Source organism: Alexandromys fortis, unplaced genomic scaffold, assembly GCF_014885135.2.
Source record: "Alexandromys fortis isolate MF-2015 unplaced genomic scaffold, M_Fortis_MF-2015_v1.1 scaffold_145, whole genome shotgun sequence".
Taxonomy (NCBI): Eukaryota; Metazoa; Chordata; class Mammalia; order Rodentia; family Cricetidae; genus Alexandromys; species Alexandromys fortis.
Genome location: NW_026068049.1, coordinates 2,338,821 through 2,364,857, shown reverse-complemented (window position 1 = coordinate 2,364,857; position 26,037 = coordinate 2,338,821). Strand labels below are relative to the sequence as shown.

General features: G+C 45.0%; 1 protein-coding gene across 3 annotated transcripts in view; it reads left to right on the top strand.

Moving 5' to 3' along the window:
- The first annotated feature begins 309 nt into the window (after positions 1–309).
- Positions 310–26,037, top strand: part of Adgrf5 (adhesion G protein-coupled receptor F5) — a 93,488-nt gene continuing 67,760 nt past the window's right edge. For 2 of the 3 annotated variants that reach the window (XM_050119332.1, XM_050119328.1), the window contains exon 1: positions 311–542. The gene's annotated coding sequence lies outside the window, so the exon portion shown is untranslated. Of the gene's footprint in view, positions 543–26,037 lie in introns of all 3 variants that reach the window. The other variant, XM_050119330.1, reaches the window with a different exon arrangement.

Genomic DNA, 26,037 nt, shown 5'->3' with positions numbered 1-26,037 from the left:
AGGCACTCTTGACATTTGCAAAGTTAAACACTTGGAGAAACTTCAGGTAGAAAGGATTAGGCTAAAGCTAAAAGCGGCTGGCCTGTGAGCTCCTTGCCTGTTGCCTGCTTCTCCTTGTTCTCATGGTTCTTAGCATGTTTATTCTCTCCTCTCTCAGTGGCCAAAGGACAAGTTTAAAATTTCTGATTTCCTCTGGGGAGCCTGAGAGAGGCAAGAGGCATTGAATACAGGAAATCATGTGGAGAGAATTTCTCGTTTATTACAGTCCCCAGATTACTTCCCTTCCCCAGCCTCCGCCTCCACCTCCAGCCACACGGTGCCTCCCAGTTTCTTCCTGCACTGAGGGACAGCTCACAGTTCACCTCTGCCCTGAGTTCTGGAAGCCTGGGAGTATCTGAAGACTGATCTGGAGAAACTCAACCCTCCTCAGGTTACCTGAAGGAATGGACCGCCCTTAAGTTAACGCCTCCACTCAGAGGTCTGGGGGCAGAGCTTCCATATCGGAGTAGACGTGAAGAGGCTTCCCACTGCTGAAGAGGAAGGTAGGTGCTTGTGTGGGTTTTTTTGTCTCCTTGGATGTGAGGCTAGCTACTCTAAAGCAGATGGACGGGTGCCTGTCGGCCGTGGCTACCTGTTCTCAACTTGTGTGCCCTATGGAGATTCGTTGAGTTAAAGATTGTCTGGGTAAATCGTGGTGGCCAGAGAGTATTCTGGTTGGTTGTTTTGAGTTCGCGTGTCTGGCTGGAGAATAGTGATCCAGCAAAGACCATGAGACACAAAGTGTGACCCTTGTTTTCTTTGGAGGAGTATTTCATTGGGGGTGGTGTGTTTTGGCTTCTGTGTGATGAAGGGGACATATTTGTGCTCTGACTTGCCTTTCCCCCCGCTGTGCAGACCTTTGCCACAAGTGTTTTAACTAGTTTTCAAGTTAAGAATATAGCAAGGTAGAGAGAGAGGGCGCTAGCTACAGTATAGGTGGCTTTCGCTGACACAACTGTGGTTTTTTATCTTATTTTTATTTCTTAAATAGACATGTTGTTCAGGGATTTAGTGGACATCTGTGTTGTCTTCCACAACTTTCTTGCTCTTCCTGAGATTCCCTGTGCCACATGTCCAGCGAGAGCTACAAGCCTGGCTTTACCTGTTTGGCATGGAAATCCTATGCAGGCATGATGCTTGTCCTTTAAGACCTGGCCACCTCGGCTGGGTGTCAGTGAGATGACGGTGCAGCTGAATCCCAGGGAAGGTGTGGCAGATCAGTTCACGGAGTTCTGATTTGGGTGGGGTGCTCCCATGCTTCATTGTTTCACGTCCCCCTCATCAGCAGCCTTTCCTTGAGGAGAGAGATTTGCCCTGACTCCAAAGACTATCAGCCAATGTGCTCAACTCTTTCCCCTCTCTTCCTTGGTCAAGACGCCTCATTTGTTTATGTTTTTGCCACCGTATACTTAGCTTTGGCATCACCTTTCTTCACCCATCCCCTGTTTTTTGCTACAGAGTTCTTGGCAAATGTAACTTTTGCCAAATTGTGCCTTTGTGGTTCTCCTGCTGAACTGTGTCTAATATATACACCCCACTGCCTACAGCTCTACTGCCTAAGGGGCTCAGGGACCGTTTGCATCAGGGATCGCTTAAGGGCTCCTTAGAAATGCAGACACTCATCTCTTCACTAGACTGAGTCTGTGCTTCATCCAGACTGCTGGGTGCGTGACACGTGTACTAAATCTTGCCAGGTTCTGTCTGCAGGGAGGGCAGATGACTCTTTCAAGGGCTGCTCCATAACACCCTGCCAGCCTCCCCTCTCACCTCCTGACTTCCCAGCTGTGCCAAGTGCCACTTCCCTCATTGTATGATCCCTCTGCTGTTCACCTATGATTGGGTGTGCTTTTGTCTCTGCCTGGATACCTCTCTTCGGTGCCCCCCCCATTACCCACTACAGCCTTGTTTTACTCTCATGCCCCCCACATTCAGTGTCTTCAGGTTTTATGGTACACAAAGTACGGTTGCTATGGGTTTTCTCATCCTTGACTAGACTCTGATGCTTTCTTTCTGAATCCATGCACTCAACACAACATCTGGCCTATCATTCGGATCAATCGGCATTGTCTGAGTTCCTGAATGAATGGATGAAGGAACACATGAACGTGTGAGCTACTATAATCATTTCAATTAATGGTCAGAATGAGATGTATAGTTAGAAGCTTAGAAGGCTGGAAGTGTCTGTAGCATCTTCCCGTATTCCTTTGATCTGAGACTTTGCCGGACTCAATTATCCACCAAGTATTTTGAGGATATACTGTGTGCCATGAGTTTTTTTTTTTAATTCTCTACATCTCCCTGGATAGCTAACGTCTCTGGTTAGGCACTTGCTAATCCCTTCTCCCCATGCTTTACCACACTAACTCAGAGATTTACTCTCTCAGCCGTGTGTACGGAACACCTTCCGCTCTCAGGCGGCTGGTGGTGCAATAGGAACGTGATGGCAAATGAATCGATGTGACCCTGAGCAAGAAACCTTTCAGTATCCTCCCTCATACTCTTCCCTCTGCCCTCTAAAGAAAAGAAAGTGAAGAAATTGAGAAAACAAAGAGATCACAAATGTTAACATATGCAAGTAAGGTATTTAAGATGTCATAGAGCGGAAAGACTCCCATTGTGTTCTGGGGGTCTCTGGCTGAAACTCCTGCACCTGTGGCTGTCTTGCCTGGTGACTTTGGGTCTCCAACCTTTCTCTAAGCCTTGGTTTTGTGCGGTGGTGGAAGGGAAGCGTTGGTGTCCTGTTGTACAGAGGTTGGGGTGCCTCTGTTCTCAGATTGACTCATGATAATTGTTTTGAGAGAGGATCTTATGTATCCCAGGCTATTCTTGAACTATGTAGCCAGAAATGATCTTGAACTTCTGATGCCCCTGTTTCCACCTTCAAGTCTTGGGTTTTCATGTCTGCCCTTATCACACCCAGTTTAGACTATACCGGAGCTGGAACCCGGGAATCATGCATGTGAAGCAAGGTCACTACTGAGTTACCCCTCACCCCTCACGATAATCTGAAGGGCAGTGAGCTGTGGTTCTCCGAAGCAAAGTTGCAAAGAGACCCTAAGGGAGTCCTTCTCGCTCTGCCTTTAGCCCCAGCCATAGGTGTCCACGTTGCCCTTTGGTGCCCTTTCCTAAGGCACTGCATAGCAGCAGCTCCAAGGGAGCTTGCAGGAAAACGACACTTTCTATGTGTACTCAGACCCAACCGCTAGACTTGGGTTGACCCAAGCCACTCTGGCCTTCTCGAGTGACTTCTCTCTCTGTCTTTTAACTCTCTTTTTCCTGATCCTCTACCACTGACGTTTCCTAATAAGAACCTCCTGGACGTCCAGAACTCTTGCTTGCTTCCTGTTGCTCACACCGCTTTGCCTCTCACTTACTGCACCTTTGTACAACAGCCCTTCAGCTCGTTTCCCAACTACTCAAATTTGCACTCTTCTCTATAAATAACAGGCAATAGCTCTAGTCATAAAAGGATGTTATGCTACTTGGGAGGGTTCTAATGAACAACCGTACATAGATTGGTTTATATATTACAATCTCTCTCTCTCTCTCTCTCTCTCTCTCTCTCTCTCTCTCTCTCTCTCTCTCCCTTCCTCCCTTTTGTGCCCCTTTGTTTTCTTTCTTTCTTCTCCTCCTACCACCCTTTCTGAGCTGTATGCTGCCCAGGCTGGGCTCCGTCTTAATAAATAGACCAGGAGGGAAGAGCCTTGAACACTTGGTCTTCCTGCCTCTCTCTAAGTGCTGGGATTCCAGCCGAGCAGCGCCTCACCTAGCTTTTCTTTTAATTGCAGCCTTTTACCTGTGGGGTGAAAAGAGGTAAAGCCAATTTTAAATCCCTTGTTGTTGCTTCCTTCCTTAACTAAGTAGTTGTACCTTGCTAAACCTCAATTCTGTTTCTGAAAATCGGTACTAGCACACAAGGTGAAGGGAAGATGAAGCAAGCGGCTAATGTATGTAACAAGCTGCTTGGCTGAACTATACCAGCAGAGCTGGGGAGATGGCTCACGGGCTAAAATGCTTGCCTGGAAGACTTGTGAACCTGAGTTCGCATAGCCAGATGTGGCAGGGCACATCTGTAATCTTAGCTCTGCAGGGAAGGGGAGGCACAGAGACAAGTGGCTCTTTAGAGCTTTCTGCTCCCTAATCCAACCTAATCAATGAACTCCAGGTTCGGTGAGGAGACCGTCTCCAAAACTAAGGCAGGGAACAACAGAGGGGCACCCCAAAGCCGACCTCTGGCATATGTGAGTGTGTGAGTGTGTATACGCAGTCACACGGAGTCACACACTCTAAAAGAGTGCTTAAAAGAGGCGAAGATGGTGAGAGTGCGGATAGGATCACCCATCGAATAAATAGCCGAAGGACACGCAGGTGTTTGAAGGAAGAGCTACATTGTGTAAAATGTAAAGATTGCCTTCAGTTACTCTAAGGTCTCTGGTATGGTAAAGAGAAAGCCATCAGATTATGGAGTAGAAATAATAGGGTAAAAGATTTCAACTCAGTTTGTGGAAGGATTTACCCACCGTCAGAATTGTCTAAAAATGGGTGAGTTGTCCTGCAGGGGTGGGGAACACCCTGTCCTGGGCAGCTTTCCAGCACCCCAGGAGACCAGCGACCAGGGTGTTCCCAAAGGGATGCCTGGCTGGGTGGGGTCTGCTCGATGACATTGAAGGTCCCTTCCCGCTCTTGAGAATCTCATGACATCAGTGCCCTAATCCAAGCCACCAGATTAAAAAAAAAAAAAAAAGCACTAGCCTGGAGTGACGTGAGCTGACTTCTCACTTGCTAGCCGTATTTTTTGACTGCAATAATTTAAAAATAGGACCTTTGCAACAATAGACTAGTCGGACTTCCAGGAAAAAGGCGCAAAAAAAGAAATGAGACCACTCGGGTCACTCGGGAACTTGACTGTGGCTTGGTCTTGGCCCTTGCATTACAAACACATTCTTATATGGTAGGAAACTGCTGAGTTTGGTGACATTTTCAGCCGACATAGAATCAGGCAACTGCCACAAGCTCATTCTCCAGCTGTGAAACAGGAGTCCTTTGTGGATGTACATGTAGGCTAAGACTTTTTAGCTACTCCAGAGATCTGACTGAAACATAGCAAGGCTAAATCGTGCATGCTTTTCTGATGCCATGAGTCTGGTGTCTGACCTCTGGGGAAAGACGAAAGCTAGCTGGGGTGAGCTGCCTTCTCTAACATCAAGTTCTCCAGCTTTCTATCCACCCTTTCTTCTTATAAAGATGACCGCATTGATCATAGCCTCTGCTTGACGATAACTTGGGAGTTTCCTAGAGATGTGAGAATCAGCTTAAGTGGGCTCAGGCTGTCTAAACTTCTGGCTAATACTCAGTTCTCTGTAGACTCAGGAGAACTGACTCTGCTTGCAGTCTGTTTAGGACCCTCACATCCTTCTGAGGATGCTGGGTTGTATTCCAGCACACCTTGGCTTCCGAAAGTCTCACACTGAGATCCCAGGGGTAGGAAAAAGAACAGCAACCGTCCCTTCTACAGAAAAGAGAACCAACAAAGGCAGCAGTTTGTCTTGCAGAAACAGAGGTGCAGCATAGTTTATTCTGCAGGTTTTCTTAAAGACGGCTATGCAATAAAAATTTTCTTTGAAATATAATCAGCAGTGCAGGGCCACAATATAGAACCTTTGCAGAGCGATGTGTTTATTTATAGATGCACTTTGGCTACGCCGCATAGCAAAGCAACTGTCTAACATCCACAACGTGGCCCTGGGAATTTCCTCCAACAAGGCTGTGCTTCCGTCCATTGTTGCAGTACAAAGGGCAGAAGGAGGCTTGAGTGGGGATCTTGTTAACCCCACCTAGAGGGAAACATGGAGACTGTCATCCCCTTCAGTCAATGTGATCCCCAGTGCAGGGGGTCAAGATGGAGGTCGTCCTCCACTCTGGGCAAATGCAAATGAGGAGATAGGTTTGATTATTTTGCCTAAAAATATCTCAGACAGCGGTGATGGCAATTAGACAATAATGATCTGCTTTCTATTTGCGGCAAAGGATGCACCCCTCACCAGTGTTGGATGCTGGATTCTGGTGGAGGTTTGATACGGGGTGGCATTTGAGGAGGCATGTTAAATTTTATAACAAAGGGGTTTTTAGCATAATACTGTAGACAAAAAGCCATAAGAGTATACACACAGTCCCAACACGCATGCACAGGTTCTTGCTAATGCAAGCACAGGTCCTTGAATCACCCAGAATTTTATAATTATTGTAGGCTTGGATTTGTTCATCTTTAAGATAAATATAAAAGGTCTCATATTTTATTAGTTTGGAGATAAATAAGCTACTATATTACAAGCTATCAGACTTTAACTAGACTTTCGCTTAAGGTTCTACGGTATGGTTCTACTTTGCTAAAAGTTCCTTATAAGTCATTCCTATGAAAGTATTTAACAACCAGCTTCCCCTACTGTAGGCAAAAAAGCCCAGAATGCCAGTTAAGCTCGGTATGGGGCACACACTTCTAATATTAGTGCTAGGGAGGCTGAGGCAGGAGTAGCTCTCCAAGTTCAGAGTCAGCCTGGGCTACAGAGAGATTTAGTGCTAGGATACCCTGAGCTACATGGAGTGATCTTTTCTCAAAACCTCCTAAGATCTGGCTATGCTGAGATCTTCAGTAAGTGATGTGCTTGCCTCGCAGCGTGAGAACACCAGTTCAGTCCATGGAGCGCCTGTAAAAAGATGCGTACGGTGGATCTGTCTGGCCCGAGGACTGGGATGGCAAAGGCAGACAGGTCTTTGATGCTCCACTGGTCCTCCAGCCTAGCCTACTTGGTAGACTCCAGGCAAATAAAAGACTCTATGTCAAAAAACAAGGTGGACAGCCTTTGAGGAATGGCAGGCAAACTTGCCCTCTGCCTACCACATGCACGCTCACTGAAGTACGTGTGCGCGTGCATGCAGCCACACACTCAAATTCCGAAATCAAAACAAAAACTTATTTTACTTGATGGCCCGTTGTATTTTAATCACCCTGCACATTCCGAGGGAGGTCTGTGCAGCACTGTTTAAGGGCTCAGTGCCCTGGCTTGTGTCTGAGGGTCTCGTGGGAGGAAAAGGTGGGTCTCACGTCTACATGCCACATTTCACACCTGCCCTGCCGTCTGTGATCATGATTCCAGGAGCTCAAGGCCCAGCCCCAACCCCAACACAGTCAAAGCCTCAGGGAGCAAAGAGGACCTGCGTGTAGAAAGAGCAGGTCAGTGGAAGCCATGATCCCTGGGCCTTGTCAGCAGGTGGCCCTTCCAAGGTCCCTTCCAGGTCCCCAGATGCAGAAAACCGTTTGCCAGCCCCACAGTGAGAATACAAGAATGCTGGTAAAAATGCCTTTCTGGGTTGTTTTGTTGGCTGAGTGTTTATTATCAGACACCCCTCAGGGGTTCACAGGGCAGGTTGCAAAGGTCCGTGTGAGGCCTGGGAATTTCCTTCCATAGAGGCCATGCTTCCTGTCTTTGTTGTTCCTCAAAGAACAAGTGGAGGCATTACTAGAGATCCCCACTTAACCCTCTCTTGCTGCTGCCTTGTGGCTCCTCATAGCTGAAAACACACACACACACACACACACACACACACACACACACACACTGGCAAGTAAAAGATTTATGCATTTCAACCGCATGTGTGCTCTTGCAACATGCCGGTTCATGAGCATGCAATTCCGGGTGCTTGTGTGTGCATACACACGTATATGCACTAATTCAGTGTCAGTTTTTTCTCAAATAAGAGTCGAGTTCCCCACCTCATAGTGTACTTATTGACCAAAGCAGAGGCATGGCAAACTGAAAGACCTTTTCATAGGATAACAATAGTTTATTGAACATACTTCTGCAATACTGTTAAGCACAAAGGAGATGCAAAAGTTCTAGAAAATTCTAGAGCATATGATACACACATGTGTAGGCACACACTTTCATGCATGGTGAGGATGCAAAGATGTCAGACAATTGTCTGGGCTAAGAACAGGAAGGATTAGAAGAAGGCCTTGAGTTCTGATCTTGCCTGAGACTCTTCTGTGTTCTCTAGAAACACCGTCTGGAATTCTCTAAGTACCAGGACAGTGAGTGCCCACGTGCCCTCCCCCATTTCTGTACACATGTGTGCAAGCACACTTTGCTCTCAGGAGGAAGGCTTGAAACAGTCCCCTGTCGCTAGCTCTAATTAAAATCACAGTTCTGGTCATTTCCTCTCCGAGTCTCCATTTTCTACACAGTCGAAGTGACTGAGAGCGTGGCTATCATACTATTTTAATTTTCATCCCGGGAGCGTTTGAGCGTGAATTCTGCCACTTGTTTACTCTCCTCTCAAAGCCCAGAGAGTGGTTTGCAGAGGATGTCTGAGGGGGAACCATGGCTACTGTGGAGATAGAGTGTGTGCATTGTGTCAGCGCAGCAGCTGTCCGACCTCCTTTCTCCTAGGAGTCGAAGGAATGGAGAACTGCCCCAGAGGACGCACGCTCTCCCAGCTGTGGGTTGGGGATGGGATCGCACAGCCTCTGCTGGGCTGTCAGCAGGAAGTATTGTACTGCTGTTTGTTCTTAATAAACCTAATCCCTTTACAGTATTTATTGTGTGCATGCTCGTGTGTGCATAGGTGCACGCATGTGTGCAGGCACATGTGTGTGCATGCTTGTGGAATCTAGAGCTCGATATTGAGTGCCTTCCCCATCTCTCTCCACCTTACCTTTGGAGACAAGATCTGTCACTTAACCTGGAGCTCCCAGTAATTCACCTCGACTGTCTAGTCAACTGGATCTCTGGATTGCTCTGTCTCTGTCCTTACTCTGTAATCAGCTCTGGGATTACAGCTATGCACTGCAGCACCCAGACTTTTGCATAGTCTCTAGGGATCTGAACTTGGATCCTGATTCTTGTGTAGTCATATTGTACCAGCTGAGCCAGCTCCCAGCCCATGTTTTCTGTTTTTGCAATACAGCAGTGCAAGAGAACTGTAAATGACAAAGGACCAGAGATGCCAAGCAAGGGGAATACAGGTATGATAAGATGTGGGTAGAGTGTTGGACAGAAAGCAGATTCCCGGGTCCTCTGGGCCCTTGAAGCCAGACCCTGTATATAGGCACGAGAGGGGTGGGAGGCAGGAAAGGAAAACATGCTGCCAGTTGCTCATTTTCAAGTAGCATCTTTTATGGTATTCCCAAAGTCTGACACACATTACTCATCTATAAAAACTGTTGTCTAGAAAACCCCCCTATGTTGGTTTAGCAGACAGTTTACATTTACAATGGTGCCAAAGGGCCCCTTCACAAGTTCTTTGGGGTGAGTGTGATGGTTAGCTTGTAAACTTGACACATCTAGCTTCACCTGGGGAGAGAGGCTGGATAAGGGACTGTCTACATTGGGTTGACCTTGTGAACATGTCTGTGCAAACTGTTTCGGGTAACTGCTGTGGGAAGACTCAGCCTACCATGGGCAACCCCATTCCCTAGGCAAGGAGCTGGGATCGTAGAGGAGTGGAGGAATCAAACTGAGCCCAGGCAGCTACTCAAGCAAATGCACATACATTCATTCCTATCTGTTCTCGACTGTAGGTATGATGTGACCAGTTATAGACTGTAACCTGTAATTGTAAACGGAAACAAATCTCTTTCTTTCCCAAATCTCCCCTCCACTGCCCCCAAATATTTAACACAGCAGCAGAAATGAAGTTTGAATAGTAGGTTTACGATTTTTTACTCTAGGCTCATCTTTACTAGAACATTTACTCTGATGAATGTGTAGCCCTGGTTTGAGGCACTGTTTGGAAACTCTACCTTCCTCCGTTCAATCTTTTGTAATATTGCACTTACCCTTCTGTTGTTTGCATCTCAGCACTTTTGTGTCTTGGAACACAATAGAATGTAGCGGCAAGAACTGGATTTGGGGCTCAGATTCTGCCTGAGCTTTTTCGATAGGTTTGGTTTTTTTTCAGTTTGTGTAGTTTTTTGTTTTGTCTTAAGCCTTGAAAAGTTGTTTCGTTTTTATCAGTCTTCTCATCTGAAGTGGAAATAATTTACTAATTTATACAATATTATGAAAGTTAAATGACAAAGTACATAAAGTTTTATCAAAAGCGCTCAGAACACACTTGTGATGAGATTTGTTCCCAAGTAAAGACAGGAATCACTAGTAACACCTCCACCAGCAGGAAAGTCTGTAATTTTAGGAAACCTGTAACCTGTGGACGGGTTCTTTCTTAAAGTCTTAAGACAATGTTCTAGATTATGGTTATAACTTGGTGGTAGAATACATGCTTAACTTGTAAAAAAAGCCCTCCATTTGATTGTTAATATGGGAGGGGGAACTAAAGACTGAAAACAAAGAGAAAAAAGAAAATACTCAGTTCTGTTTAGCCAGCAAATTAATGTTACTCCCTGATGTGAATGCCCTTACTCAGAAAAGGGTAGGATTTAAAAAATAATAAATGTCTGCTTAGAATCCGAAATGGTAGCTTTAGTTTGTAATCTGGGCAGTTAGGGAGGGTGGGGCTTTAGTTTGCAATCTGAGCTCTTGGGGTGGGTGGAGCTTCAGTTTGCAAACTGAGCACTTGAAATGGGTGGGTTTTAGTTTGTAATCTGTGAAACTGGGGTGGGTGGGGCTTTCGTTTGTAATCTAAGTAAGCAGTTGGGGTGGGTGGGGCTTTAGTTTGTAATCTGAGCTCTTGGGGTGGGTGTGTAGGCATTGAAACAGGAGGATCACTGCTAGCTGGAGTCCAACCTGCCCTACATAGAAGTTAGAGAGTATCCTGGGCTATTCAGTGAGACTATGTCTCAAAAACAAACTAAGAATATAGGGGGCTAGAGAGATGGCTCAGCAGTTGATAGCACTTGATCCTCTTGCAGAGAACCCAAGCTAAGTTCCCATCATCCACATTTGGAGACTCCCACACTCTGCAACTCCAATTCCTGAGATCTGATGCCCTGTTCTGGCCTTATCAGGAGCCTGCACTTCTGTGTACATTGCCACATAAAAACACACATGCACATATGCATAGTTAGAAAATACAATTAAATCAATCTAATCTACTTAGATAACCTGCCTGTGAACAGAGATTGCAGCCGGACACTCAGTCACCTGGAAAGAGCATCTATAAAAGTCCACATGTTATCTGTACCTTCTCCTCAGTTTAGCAGCAATTCAGCCCTCTGTATGTTCAAATCAAATGGCTGACTTAAAGGTTTTTTAACCAGAGAATTTTTTTATTTGAAGTCCACATTAAGTAAATACTTTCATAAATGGTAATTTTGATGATACATTTACTTATTTATTTTGATAGATTAGCCTTCAAAATTAACACACACACACAGCCATTATTAAGAATTTGGCTAATATTTCTAGTTGATTGAGATTGTTTGGTTTCATTTTAGCCTCAAAAGCTAACCCATCAAGCTTGAGCATCTGTAAATGGATATACTTACACATTCATGGAGATACATGCTAGAAATTTATGGTGGTTATGCATGTGGGGTTCTTAGCTGCGGGATTGCAAGGCATCATTTGTACCAGAGAAAGAGAAGAAAGGAGGAAAAATATTAGTAACCTAGAAAGAACTGAGACTGTTTGGAGAGAGGGAGGGAGAGGCTAAAAGGTGTGAGTTCACTGTGCATGTGCACACAGATAAGCAAAAAAGCATCTTAGGTCTTTCTGGAACTTTCCTTGCTAGCAAGGAGGCCCTAATACTTACCAGGCTTAGCTCTCAGCGTTTCCGGGGCACAATACCATTTAATATCTTCATTTCACAGGTGAGAAAACGGAGGACTGGAGAGGTTAAATAACTTGCCTGGCCTCCGTAGTTAATCAGTGGTAGAATTGAAGCCTTTAATCCAGCAGCATGGCACCACAGGCCAAGTTCTTGCTTTTTCTAGGATTCTAATAATACGCCACCTCAAGGGTCATTCACAAACATGAATGAGCATCCACTTCTCTGGACCGCATACTACAAGGTGCTGGGCCTGAAAAGTTGGCAAACACCAACAGGGTAGGAATGGCGCAGGAAGGAGAGCCTAAAAATAGATCTTTTGCAAAGCAGCTCAGTTAGTGTTCTGACAGAAGGAAGTCGGGGTGTGCTCGCAGCTGGAGAGGATTCCGACAGTAACCTTGAACCGGCCCCTGAAGGACAGGGCAAGCCAATGCAACAGAGACACAGGCCATCCTCAGGACAGGGGATCGCATTAGCTGCAGGGCTCTTGGGTAAGAGGAAAGGGAGGAGGCATTCATGTATGAAGTCATCGTTTTGTCTGTCATAAATGTTTAACTCTTGTCAACTGTGTCTCGATAAAACTGGGTAGGATTGACAAAGCACAGGAGGAGACAAAGCTGGATGTGGAAATAGAAGTTCTAATTACTAAGGGTATTAGCTGGAGTTAAGTGTGTGTGTGTGTGTGTGTGTGTGTGTGTGCTTGTGTGCTGGTGTGGGTAATTGCATATGTGTTGGGGTGTGTGCGTACGTGTTGGGGTGTGTGCATACATGTCGGGGGAGAAAGGAGAGATGCTCTGTGGATTGACCCAAGAGCACCTCTGTGTGCCAGAGTTTCTCCCAAGGCCCTGATGGTCTCACACCAGGCTGGGAGCCAAGCAGTCTCAGCATCTTCTCAAGAGTGAGAAACTAGAGAATAAGTTTCTGTCTCTCCATAACCATTAAATTCCCATGTGCCCTGGAAACATCGCAGAACTTGGTAGACGGCTAGTTGCCAAGCCCCGCTGCTGGTTTTAGGTTGGAAAGTCTGGGGCGGGCCCCAGGATTTTACAGCACTACCTGATGGAATCCACCATTTGACACCCACATGCTAAAACCACTGTTGTGTGAATTCAGGTCCCTCTCTCGCGTATAAAGGCAGGAACCTCACAAAATCGCAGGAACCTCACAAAATCGTTTGGATCATCCTTAGGTCATGTTACTTAGAAATGTTCTCAGAGGAAGGTCACTAAATCTCTTCTTTGTGGTAAATGCCTCTTTTATTTTTAAACATTTCTGTAATTAAATAAAACCCAAATCCAGATATTTCTGATATTCTGGTTCATTTGGTTTGTAAGGGGTCAAAATATGGTGACTTCTAGGGTTCTTAGGAATTTTAAGAATTGGTCCTTTGAAACCTCTGTTTGCAAAGCAGGAACTCAATTGTTGCCCAGAACAAACACTTGAATCAGGCAATCTGTTCCTTTGGAGGACTTTCACGCTGCAGCGTTTAAGCAACTTTCCATAATAACCCAGGAGAGTTTGAAACTGAGTCTTTGTGGCCTGGACCATGGAGGAGAAAACAGGAGGTCTGTGTCCTGTCTCTGAGTGTGGTCTGCTAGCAAAGACAGAATATATCCTGAGGGCTGTTTTTTCCTCCAGGGTAGATAAGGCAGGAAGAGCTAGGAAACCAAGATCACTGACAAGAAAGGATTGGAAGAATGGATAGGGAGGAATCTGTGTGTTCCTTTACCTTCCTCCCGTTTTGTTTACAGGGCTTGGGGTAGAGGGGGTGCTGAAGCCCTCCCAAATCTTTCAGCTGCAGGTCAGGGCCCCAAATGCCACAGAAGAACAACTGAAATCTTTTATACTTCAGATTTAAAGGGGAATGTTGGGGTTGTCAAGATGGCTCAGTTGGCATGGTAGAAGTAGAGACCCAAACCCCAAAAGTTGTCCTCTGACCAAAAACGCACAAGGGGATGCCACTTTCAAAGCCACCAGAATGCTGTCATTCGGCTTACAGAGAATTTACATGGTGTTTGAACTGGTTTTACGGGGTTTCTAGTTTTAAGGGTGTCCATGTTTCCCAAACACACAAATTCAATGGAAAATTGTGTTTCCTCAAAGCGACTCTTGGTAGGGAACCTTTCTGGTCCTCAAGATGCTTACTATTATGTTGGAAGTAGAGCAGTCGGTCCTTGAGGGCCCTTTGCTGCGAGGCTCCAAGAAGCTCATGGGAAGCAGACACTTTAGTGAGTGACACTGCTTAACGTAGCTGAGAAAATTCTGGTGGCACCAGTCATGGGAACACATGCCTGAAATCCCAGTCTTTGGGGGCTAGAAATGGGAGGATCAGAAAGTCAAGGTTGTCCTTGGCTACACAACCAGTTTAAGGTCAGCCTCGGATATAGGAGAACCTAGCTTAGAAAACACAAAGAGGCCTGAGCCGGGATGGAGGAGTAAGGAGCAGGAGGTGGGTTTCACGAGGGGGAAGAAGGAGCGGCTCATGCCTCCCCAACATTCAGATGCACACACTCACACTCCTCTGTGGTCTTTACACAGTCCTTGCTCATCAAATTACAGAGATTGCCTTTTTACTTGTCTGCTTTGCTCTTTCAGTCAGATCTTATAGGGGAAAATTAATGCCACTCTGAAAAATTTATGGAAGAGGTGGCTAACTCTGAAGCATGGAAAAACCGCCCACATGGTTGCTTCTCCTTGGGCGAAAAGTGGCAAGGAGAGGGGAAGATGAGGAGTGTCATAAGAACTTGGCAAGATCGATGGCTGTAGGCACATGGTTTGCTCTGGATCAGAAGCTGAGGGCAATCATTTACTGAACTGAAGCCTGGCCAGAGAGAAGAGAAGTAAATTCTGCAATATCTCCCCCTGGAATGCTTCCTTATACTCCCCAGGATCAGCAGGGAGCAGGGGAGCCTTCCCTGAGAGTTGTTTCATCCCTGTTCTGTAGCAATGCCTTCTTGAGGACATGGTGTTATAGAATAGGGCACTCAACAGGACACCAAAAGACAAAGAAGGACCTGGAGGGGAAGCTGAGACTAACCAGTACTTTTCTGTTGCTATAGTTACCGCTTCTTCTTGGTTTCTGGACCAAGATCATTCAGATCTTGGTTGGGGTTAGTACTCTAGGCAGACATAGAAGGAAGAAATGAGAGATGGATTGGCATCTAGATGGCCCAGTGCCTGTACTTTCCTGTCTAAGTGTACTGCGTGAGCATCTGCACTTTGCAAACTCCGAACAAGGTCCCCAGCCCAGAAAGCACCAGTGAACATGAACGTGTACCCAGGTGTTGTTGCTCTGATATCTGCTGTGCTAGACACATGAGACGATTTAGCCATAGCTGACCCCCACCCGCTTGGATAGGAGGAAGCTCAGGGTTCCACCCTTTCCTTGCTGAGACTGAGTTTTCTCATCTATAAAATGAAGATGCGCATGGTTCCTCCTCGGGATCTGAGGGATATGGGAACCTGGCGCTGCGACGGGCAAGGTAAACAAGGGCAGTAGCAACCACTGGAGCTGCTCCTTCATCTTTTATAAGTTCAATATTTTATTAATAAATTAGCATTTATTAATAAAATGTCAATGAATTTATTGATGAAATTAATATTTTCATTAATTTTGGAGAATTTCATATGTATGCAATGTATTTTGGTTATATTCAACCCCATTCCTCCTCCCTAACTCCTCCCATATCTTACCCCCACCACTCTCCCACCCATCCCAACCTGGAATCATTTTTTCGTTGTTTTTGAGTCCAATTTGTGCTGCCTTTATACTTGTGGGTGGAGCCATGTACTGGAGCGTGGTCTAACTACCAGGGACAACACCCTTAAAGAAAACTGTCTCTCCCTTCCTCAGGAGCCATCAACTGCCTGTGGCAGAAAGGGGGGCAGCAGGAGTGGGGGAGGGAACTGTGAGCCCCTCTCCCCTCTACACTAGAATGCTTCCTGGCTTGGTCTTAGGCAGGTCTTGTAGAGGCAACTGCAGCTCCCAATGAGTGGTCTGTTATTCACACAAAACCCGTCCTCTAACTGTGAGAGAGGTGTTGCCAAATGTTTCCAGAGGCGCTGCCTTCTGCCCTGGGGTTGTCATTCCACACTCATGATTAGGGACCTGGTCAGGAGGTAAGAAACAGCCTGTCCTTCTGGGCTGCTTCACCCCTGTTCCCCAGCAAGACTTCCTGCTTCCTTCCTTCGGGGTCATGTGGAGTGGAAGCTTGTTTGCCTCCAGGCTCTGCAGACCTCCTTTTTAAAAAGTGGCCCAGGGGGCTTGGAACTGAGAATTTTGATGCTTTCCTTCCTCTTAGTTAGGAAGATATTTCCAGATGGAGCCAGTCAGGGGAAGTGGGGAGACTGGAGAAAGGAAGAGGTAGGATTAGCTTCTTCTGAAGACGGTAGACCCTTTTGAGTCTTGGGATTCACATAGCCTTCCTGTTCTGTGAGCTCTCTCCCCATTCCTACTTGGCATCAACAAGTCTGTCCTCCACCCAACTTTGTACATGAGTCCTGAAAGGATTCAAGGATGACACTAATTAAGACGACTGGGTGACCTTTAAAGCCGTTCCCTCTGCTCCTGTGAAGAGGTCCTTCAGAGGCTTGGTGACCCTGGAGTCCCGAGGGAGGCTACAGAGTATTTAAAATGAATAGAAGGGGAACCAAAGTCTGAAAAAGGTGATCAGAACATGGTATCACTTCTGGACGATGCTAAAAACAAGTAAAGCCTTTGCTATTCTAAGTTCTGAAGAATTGCTCACAGCAGAGTTCAGCAGTATTACCTAAGCTTCTAGTTAGTGTAGCTGTGCCTTTTTGTTTAAAGTTTATTCTAGACTGGGGTGGTGGCATAGGTCTTTAATCCTAATACTCAGGAGGCTGAAGCACCAGGATTTCTGTGAATTTGAGCTTAGCATGATCTACATAGGCCTCCCAGGGCTCCACAGTGAGACCTTGTCTCGAGGGAAGAAAAAGGCATGTATGCAACACTGGAGTTAATTCAGACAGCTCTCATTCATATAATGGCTCCTGGCACAGAAAGACTCAGCTACTCTGTTGCTTTTAATCCTATAGTCCTGGGGGGTAACGCAGATGGCTCAGCAGTTAAGAGAGCTTGCTGCTCTTCCAGAGGACCTGGACCTGGAAGAATAGATCCTCTTTAAAGTAAGCTCTGGGGCTAGGGACACAGAGCACTGTCTTAACATGAACCAAGGGCTCCATCCCCAGCATTAAATAAACCCAGGATGGTGGCCTCCATCCCAGCATTTGGGGAGCAGAGGCAGGAAGATCAGAAGTTCAAGATCATCTCTAACTACACAGCGTGTTCAAGGCCAGGGTAGGCTACCTGTGGCTCTTTCAGAAACAGTAGCTAGCCATGCTGGCACGGGGTTGGAAAGACAAAGAAACTGGGCAGGAATCACTTCAGTTCTAAAACCCTGTGATCGCGAGAGTTTCTGTCTGTGTTTAAAATTTGATAAGTACAAATTTTAGTTCATACTTAAATATTTCACTGGATTAATAACATTTATGACAAGAAATTTTTCCATCTTAGTTAATAATTTTCAATTTAATTAGTCAAGAAAATTATGGTTTTGGCCGGTCCGTGGTGGCACATGCCTTAAATCCCAGCACTTGGGAGGCAGAGACAAATGGATCTCTGTGAGTTCGAGGCCAGCCTGGTCTACAAGAGCTAGTTACAGGACAGGTCCCAAAAATACAGAGAAACTCTGTCTCAAAAAAAAAAAAAAGAAAGAAAGAAAGAAAGAAAGAAAGAAAGAAAAGGAAAAGAAAATTATTCTTTCAAATAAAAATAAGGGAGTATCACAGAAGAGATAACCGTGCTAAAGAACTTAAAGAGCGTGTATTTCTGGGTTCAATCCCTAGCACTTGGGGGAGAGGGGAGACTAGCTCAATGAAAAGAGAAGAATTTAGGTAAAGATCTGGTCTACTTGTTAAATATACTACAATCCTTCGCGGTCCATAGTCATGTGTGTATCTGCTGCCTCCTTCATTCCAACTCCAGTGTGAAATTTGACTGTGTATGAGATCCAGGTGTGCGTGCGCACGTGCACACACACACACACATCTGTACCTTCATGTATGTATTTGTGTGGCTAGACTAAAAATCTAAATGGCTTTCCCATATCAGCATTCCAGGTCAGATGAGGCAAGCTGGAGGGGTGTGGGCCTGGAATAGTCATATAATTGTGTACTAACCTTCAAATCCAAAAATAGCTTCTTAGTTCTGAGAGGCGAACACTGATAAACCAAAGTCGACGTAATTAGGAAAAGGCTTGAACTTGGAAACACAGACCCTTCCTTGTGTTGGGGTATGTCATCAGAACTGTGGCAGGATGGGCAGACTCCACAGGGCAAGGCACCAGTTTGCACAATGCTAGGTCACATTTCAAAGAGCAGTAGCAGCCACCACAAACACCCTTCCCTTTAACTTCTTGCCCTGCCTGGAAAACAGTGTCGGGCTAGAACCCAAAGACAATTCATCTTCACAGTTATCAGCTTGATTAGGAGGGCAACCGCAAGGTCAGTTCCTGCATCGGAGGTCCCCGTACCAGTGAACAAAGAAGGCACCATCCCTGTGTGCCGTGCCCATGTAAGCAGGGACATCTCCATGACTTAGGTCTGGGGAGAAAAAGGATTCAGATGACTTATAGGCAAGTCACTAGTGACTAATGCTTTTCCCCAGTGTGAAAACCAACAAGTTATTCTGAACACGAGTGAGCCACTACCATAGAGTATGGAAATTATGTCCTCACATCTCTTAAATGATTCTCAAGAGATAACGAAAAAGTGGGGTCCTTGCTCCCCGTGGACTTTTCTCACTGTTTCCTCAAGGTGTACTCACAGATCCTCAATTTTTAGCCTTCCTCATCTCTAGGCCTTTAGATTCTTCTTCATAATGTTCAATCTTTGTTGTTGTTGTTGTTGTTGTTTTGAGATAGGGTTTCTCTGTGTAACAGCTGTAGTTGTTCTGGAACTAGCTCTGTAAGCCAGGCTGGGTTCAAACTCACAGAGATCCGCCTGCCTCTGCCTCCTGAGTGCTGGTATTAAAGGAGTGTGCCACACTGTCTGGCATCTCCAGACCTTTAAAAAAGCACAAGGAGTCAAACTTCAGAAAATTTGATTCTCATTTGTGCTTCAAGTTCCATCTTCACCACTGCTACCCCCAACAATAACTTGGGGCTTCTCCTCAGTCAGCCTCATTTTGGCCCCTTTTTATGACTGAATTTCAGAGCCATTGTAGTTCTTCTTCATAGATATGAGTGGTACTTGGCCAGTCCTTCCCATATTTCAGTCTAGAGCAAGCATCTTCATGGTGCCTGACATGTGATGTATTCTTGAAGAAGCTTTTTAGAAAGACTGTGTCATCTCCCGTGGAATTGAGAGATGAGTTAGTACAGGGCTGTGCCTGTAGAACACAAAGATAGAGACCCTGGAGCCTAACCTTAGGTAGGTGGGTGAGGTGGCAATTGTACTACTGGGAAACCCTTTTATGGTTGACCAGAAGTCTATGCTAATTTGTTATTGCTACCCTTGTGTTGTACATTTTGGAAAGCTTATGTTTTGAGCTTTCCCCCAGGAAAAATTTTACTTCACCCAAATAGTGTATAGAACATGGTAGTGTATTTCTTTGTGTACGGAGAGTTGGTCATACTTCTAATAATAGGGGTTTCATTGGGGTTTTAATGTCATAGAAAACCTCGTGTGGCTAAGTTATTGTGATGGTTAATCTCAATGATCTGTTTGATCTTAGAGAAGCTTAAGAAGGATTATTGTTATTGGATTAATTAAAGAAAGAAAACCTGCTTGCTGTGAACGACACCGTTACCTTGGTTAAGATTCTGGGTTGTGCCGGGCGGTGGTGGCGCACGCCTTTAATCCCAGCAATCGGGAGGCAGAGGCAGGCGGATCTCTGTGAGTTCGAGACCAGCCTGGTCTACAAGAGCTAGTTCCAGGACAGGCTCCAAAACCACAGAGAAACCCTGTCTCGAAAAACCAAAAGTAAATAAATTTAAAAAATAAAAAAAATTAAAAAAAAAGATTCTGGGTTATATATAAAGGAGAAGGCCGATTGAACATAAGCAATGTTTATTCTCTGCTTCCTGACTGAATACTCAATTTGACCAGCTGCTTCTAACTGCTACCTTGACATCTCCATCATGATCACTATGAACCAAAAGAAAGCTTTCCTTACTTAAGTTGCTTTGTCAGTGTATATTATCAGCAACACCAAAGTAACTAAGACAGTCAGCCACCAAGTCCCACCCTGACATTACTTTTGACTGTGTTGAATTATGCTAATGGCAGGTGTCCTAGACAGCTAAAAACTGAGGGGGTAAAAGAAAGTGTGACTTTGATTACTCATTTGATGTGGGAGGTCCTTCTGTATATGTGTTGCTGTTATTGGTTGATGAATAAAGCTATTTGGGCCAAGAGCAGGGCAGAATAAAGCCAGGTGGGAAATATGAACAGAGATATATAGAGTAGGCTGAGTCAGAGAGATGCTATGTAGCTGCTTAAGGAGAAAGACACTGCTCAAACCTTATAGTAGGCCACAACCTCGTGGTGATACACAGATGAATAGAAATGAGTTAATTTAACATATAAGAGTTAGTTAATAAGAAGTCTGAGCTAATAGACCAAATAGTGTTGTAATTTATATAGTTTCTGTGTGATTATTCAGGTCTGGGCAGCCAGGAAACGAAAGAGCCGTCTCCGGTTATACTCATTCATTTCTTTGAAAAACATTAATTGAACACCTTCTTTTTAATAGTTGCTAAGCGTCTTGAACCACCTTTCCTTTCCTCTTCTTCTTTGTTCCTCGATGTACACATGTATGTATGTTGTATGTGTATATGTACATGTACATGAGCCACAACGTGTGCCATAGCATGTGATGGTCAGAGGACAACTCAGACATAGATCGCCAAACTAGTCAGTTTGATGTAGTCTCTACCTTCAGAGGTTGAAATTACAGGCAGGCCACCATACACACCTGGCATTTACCTGGATTCTAAGGATCCAAATTCTGGTCCACACACTTGCTTGTCAATGAGCCTTTCTTCCCAGCTCCTTCTTTTCATCTTCTATATGAGCTCTCCTAGATCCCAGGCTGGTCTTGAACCACTGTGTAGCCAAAGATGACCTTGAATTTCTAATTATCCTGCCTCCCCATCCCTAGTGCTGGGGTAACAGGTGTGCGACACCACTTCTAGTTTATGGTGCTGCGATTGAACCTATGGCTTTGTGCATTTTAGCTGTGGTGGCTACTCTTGGTTGTCACCTTGACTACATCTGGAATTAACTAAATCCAAAAATGGAGGGCATATCACCGAAGGATTGTTTGCTCCATTTGAAGTAGGAAGATCAACTTCTATTCCAGATCTTGAGGTGGGAAGACTCATGCCTTCAATCTGGGTCACACCTTCTGCCGAAAGGGCATGGAAAGCAGTTTTCCCCTTTGCCTGCTTGTCCTCACCTTGTTAGCACATCCATTCCTTTTCTAGAACAAGAATCTACTCCTTTGGGACTCCAGCATATATTTGAGGACCAGCTGAGACACCCAGCCCTGTGAATGGAACAGCTACTGGATTCTTGGTCTTTCCTTCACAGCCAGCCGTTGTTTGATTAACCAGATTGGAACCTATAAGCCATTCTAATAAATCCCCATTCTCTCTCTGTCTCTCTCCATATATATAAATATATATATATATATTATTTGTAAAATGAATCTCTATATGTTTGTTTACATGATATATTACATATAAAATGAGTATATATAAAGAGAGAGATTCATTTTATAAGCCTATAACTCTAGAGCACCCTGACCAATATATTAAGCCAGAGCTCTACCAACTGAGCTGGCTCCCCAGCCCTTACTTTTTCTTTTTGTGACTGGTGATGGAGCTGGAGAAGAGGTAGTTGCTGTGACAGTAACAGAGGAGCCTTGCCGTGAGTCGGGGGAGAGTCAAAGGGCTGTGTCAAAGGAAAAGTTCGAAAGGCCATTGTAGAGCACACTGTTGGGACTGATTTTCACACCTAGAGAGAAAGGCAGTGAGACCGGAGCATGGAGGAGGAAGGAAGCTATCAGGAGAAGTGGGAGCATTTTCGTCCTAAACTACAGGGAAAACAAAAAACGTAGAGACCCAAGTGAAGCAACAAGGAACTGTTCTATTTAACTGACCTTTCTCAAGTCGGCTGCTAAGAGTGAGGCGGGGGCTGTGCAGTGGCCAGTTTGAAAAACAGCGTCAGTTACAGAATGGCCTGGATATGTGACTGCAGAGATTTCACAGTTAGCAGGAAGCAGATGAATGTGTGTGCAAATGCCATGCGGCCCTCGGGTACTTCTCAAACTCCTGCCTCCTGAACTTGCTTGCTTTTCTTTACCCTCTGTCCCCTACATTTCTTTTATATAAAATAAATTCCAAACCTACACTAATTCACATTAATATACAACCTATGGGTAATAGAAATGGACAACAGGCCAGCCCTTCAAAACTGTGGGTCAGAGGACAAGATCTTCTTCCATTTAAAACCACTTGCTTCTGAAAGTACAATTTCAGATATGGAGAGGCAGTGGACATAGGTTTCTCTGTTTGCTTCAAATCCTGCCACTGAGAGGCTGAGAAAATGGCTTGGTAGGTGAAACGACTTTTCACCCTCAACAAACATAAAAGCCAAGAACCCTACTAGGCATCTTTAACCCCTGTCCTGGGGAGGGGGGTCCTGGGTAGGAACAGGTGAATTCCTATAGCTCACTGGCCAACCTAGTTTAGCTGAATCAACAAACTTTAGGTTGAGGAAGAGATGCTGTCTCAAAAAGCTATAAGGTGAGAAGGTACTAAGGATGTCAACTTATGTTGACCTCTGACTTCTACAAGCACACACACACTCTTGTAACAGAAGTGACCATTTCTGCTCTGGTGCCACGTGGTGCCATTTAGTTCAGACCACTATTGTGCCGGTCACTACAGTTTCAGGTCAGTGGTATTACAACGTGCTAAAATTTGCTCAGCATCCTCCCATGGGAGGATGCAGGCTCTGGGAAGAGCTGTCCAGTTTATTTAATGTGTCCTTTATTATTAATAATACTGTTTGGCTCTAATTAAGTCGAGAATCCAGGCACTGTGCCTCATGCTTGTTATCCTAACAGCCAGGAGATTGGGACAGAGAAGTCCCATGAGATTGAGGCCAGCTCGAGCTATGTACCATGACCCTTTCTCAATTAAAAATACATAAATAAGTAAAACAAAAAGTTAGGACAAATCCTAAAGAAAAGACCACTAAGAGGACTAATCTAAGCTTGGCATCACCTCTTTCTGTAATCAGAAATGGTCCCTTCATCTCAGATATCACATATGGGTGACTATCTGCATCTATGTAGAAATATTGCAACACAGAAGCAAGAGATAAAGGGGGTGTTAACAGTGTCCTTGAGCGAGAACTGAAGCGACAGATCCCTGAGACGTCCGAGGAGAATGTGGAGTTTTTATTAGTGGAATAGAGAGTAGAATGTTATGTTATCTTAAAGAATGGAGAGCAGATGAAAGGGCCATGTTTGGGAGGGAAGAGGAGACAGGTCCTCTGGACCAAGGGTGGTGAGCCTACAGAGCCATCCACCGGAGCGGTGATGGAAGCCCTGCCAGGGCGGTGTCACTCCAAGCATGTTCTATAAATACATCTTCAATCACTCCCCGACCCCTTCCTGGTCACACTCACATTTCCTGTGTGTGTTCCACAGAATTCACAACCCCACTTCTTTGTTTTGTTTACTTCCATTTTCATTTGCACGGAGTTAGGGCAGCACAGGCACCACTGATGTGGGGAGTGGGGACTCTTTGGGCTGAGTAGCCCAGGAGAATATCCGTGCTTTTAGGGGTTCACAGGCATCAGAAGATGGCTCCTAACGGCTGGGTTCTGCTTGGTTCTAGAATCCACTCCGGTGTGGGCCAGCTTTCTACTTCACACGCTCTTGTGATGCTCACCCACTATCTGGCATCATTCTAGTTAGAATCAGGTGCGAGCCTACTGGAAGCATCAGAGCGACTATAGGCACGGATTATCCAGGGAGGACCAGGCAACCCCACAGCATTATCTGCTCTTAATCTTAGGTTATATCGATGGAGCTCTTTCTGGGACAAGGCTGGCTGGCTGACATGCTAATGAGAAAGGTTTAGTTGTGGACATTGTCTGAAAAAGAATTTTCTGTCTTTATCCTCTACGGTGCTGCTGCTCTGAGAACTCAAGAAAGGCTGAGACCTGGGTGGTGTGTGTGATTAGGAGCTGGCGAAGAAGGAGGAAATGAGTCCCTGGTGCTTCCTGTCAGCAGGAATGACGTTATTAAGGGAACTGTGGTTTGAACATGTATAGAAAATTTCACTATCTGTATTAATAAACCGAGAAGGAATGCATGTTGGTAGATACTCCATTGCCCTCTGTAGGACAGAGTTGTCATGTGACTTTACCTCTGTGACTCACTGTTAACTGCTTCCCTTTCCATGGAAATTAAGGATGAGGGAATATGACTGAAGGAAATGCCACTGGGATATAAAGTTAATAGAACTGCATGGAAAGACAGAAGAGCTAAATCTGTTCTAGCTCTGACACTAACAAGGGACTGTCACCTCAGTTAAGCCTTTTAGCTTCCCCATAACACAGATAGTTGGGACAGTCACCTGATGTTTAGTTTTCATTGTCAAGTCAACAGTCACCTCGAAGAGGAATTGTTTATGTCAGGTTGGCTTGAGGATGTCTATGTGGGGTTGTTTTGAATGTTATTTGATGTCGAAAGATCATCCTTCTCTTGGTGGTATCATTCCCTAGGCTGGGCTTGAACTCTTATTAGGTAAAGAACACTAGTAAGCAAGCAGGTATCAAGAGTGTTTTGGTTTATCACTATGGTTGACTGTGGATGCCATTTGGCTAGCTGCTTGAATTCCTCCCTTGTCTTCCTCCAAAATGATAGTCTATGACCTGAAACTGTAAGCCAAATAAACCTCTTTTCATCAAGTCTTTTTGACAGAGTGTTTTTTATCACAGTGGCAGAAACAAAACTTGGCTACCTGGGCTTCCTTAATCTTTTTTGATTTTGATTTTTCTCTTGCCGTGCATGAACCTTTGGCTCCTATTTGTCTGGTAGCTTGGCAATGTGCCTGTTCAGTAGTCATGCTAATCACCTTAGTAAATTTGAAGGAAATTAATTCCTATTAAAAAGACTGTTTTTGTTTTTTATGGAGAGGTGATGGTTCAATGGGAAATGACGAAGCACTGTAAAGAACTGAGAATATTGGAATGGGCACAGGAGACACATTTCTAAGTGCGTCTAGAAGCTGGAGTCCAGTGTTTACACACTGCACCTGCTGTCAGACACTGAATACATTATCTGCGGATGCACAGCACCTGCCCCAATATGCACCACAAAAGCACCAAGGTGCATGACCAGTGTGCACAGGCATTAACATGTAGACCTCCCCAGACATTGAACACTGATTTATTTACACTAGCAGAGTTCAGTTTGGTTTCGATCTGATTGTGGCTGTGTCCAGATTCTTCCCTCTTAGAATAAGAAAACATTTGTTTTTGATTTTGCTGGAGCCCTAAGTTGAGAGAATTTAAACTTTTAAAGAGATTTTGGAGCTTTACAGAAATTTTGTATTTAAAAAGAGACTGGATATTTTAAAAGAGGCAGCTTTTTAAAGCATTTGAATGTGTAAGGCTATGAGACATTTTAAGAGGATAAAATGTTTTATATTGTAATGTTGATTTTAATGTGTGATCTTAGGATTGCACAAGAAAGGAAAGGCCATGTTTTAACAGTGGTGTGTTTATGTGTCAAGCTGACAAGGGTCTGTGGTGCTGGCTAGTTTTATGGCAGCTTGACAGAAGCTGTAGTCGTCTGGGAGGAGGGAACTTCAGATGAGAAAAGGGCATCCTTAAGATTGGGCTGTTGGCAAACCTGTGGGGCATTTTCTTAATTAGTGATTGATGTGGTAGGGTCCAACCCATTTTGGGTGGTACCACCCTAGGCTGGTGGTCCTGGGTTCTATAAGAAAGCAGGCTGAGCAAATCATGAGGAGCAAGTCAGTAAGCAGCATGCCTCCCTGGCCTTTGCATCAGCTGCTGCCTCCAGATTCCCACCCAGTTGGAGTTCTTGCTTCTTGGTTTCCCTCAATGGACTGTGAATTGGGACATGTAAGCCAAATAAAACCTTTTCCATAAAAAAAGGAAAACAAAATTTAAAAAAAGCATGTAGACCTCAAGAAGGAAAGTACA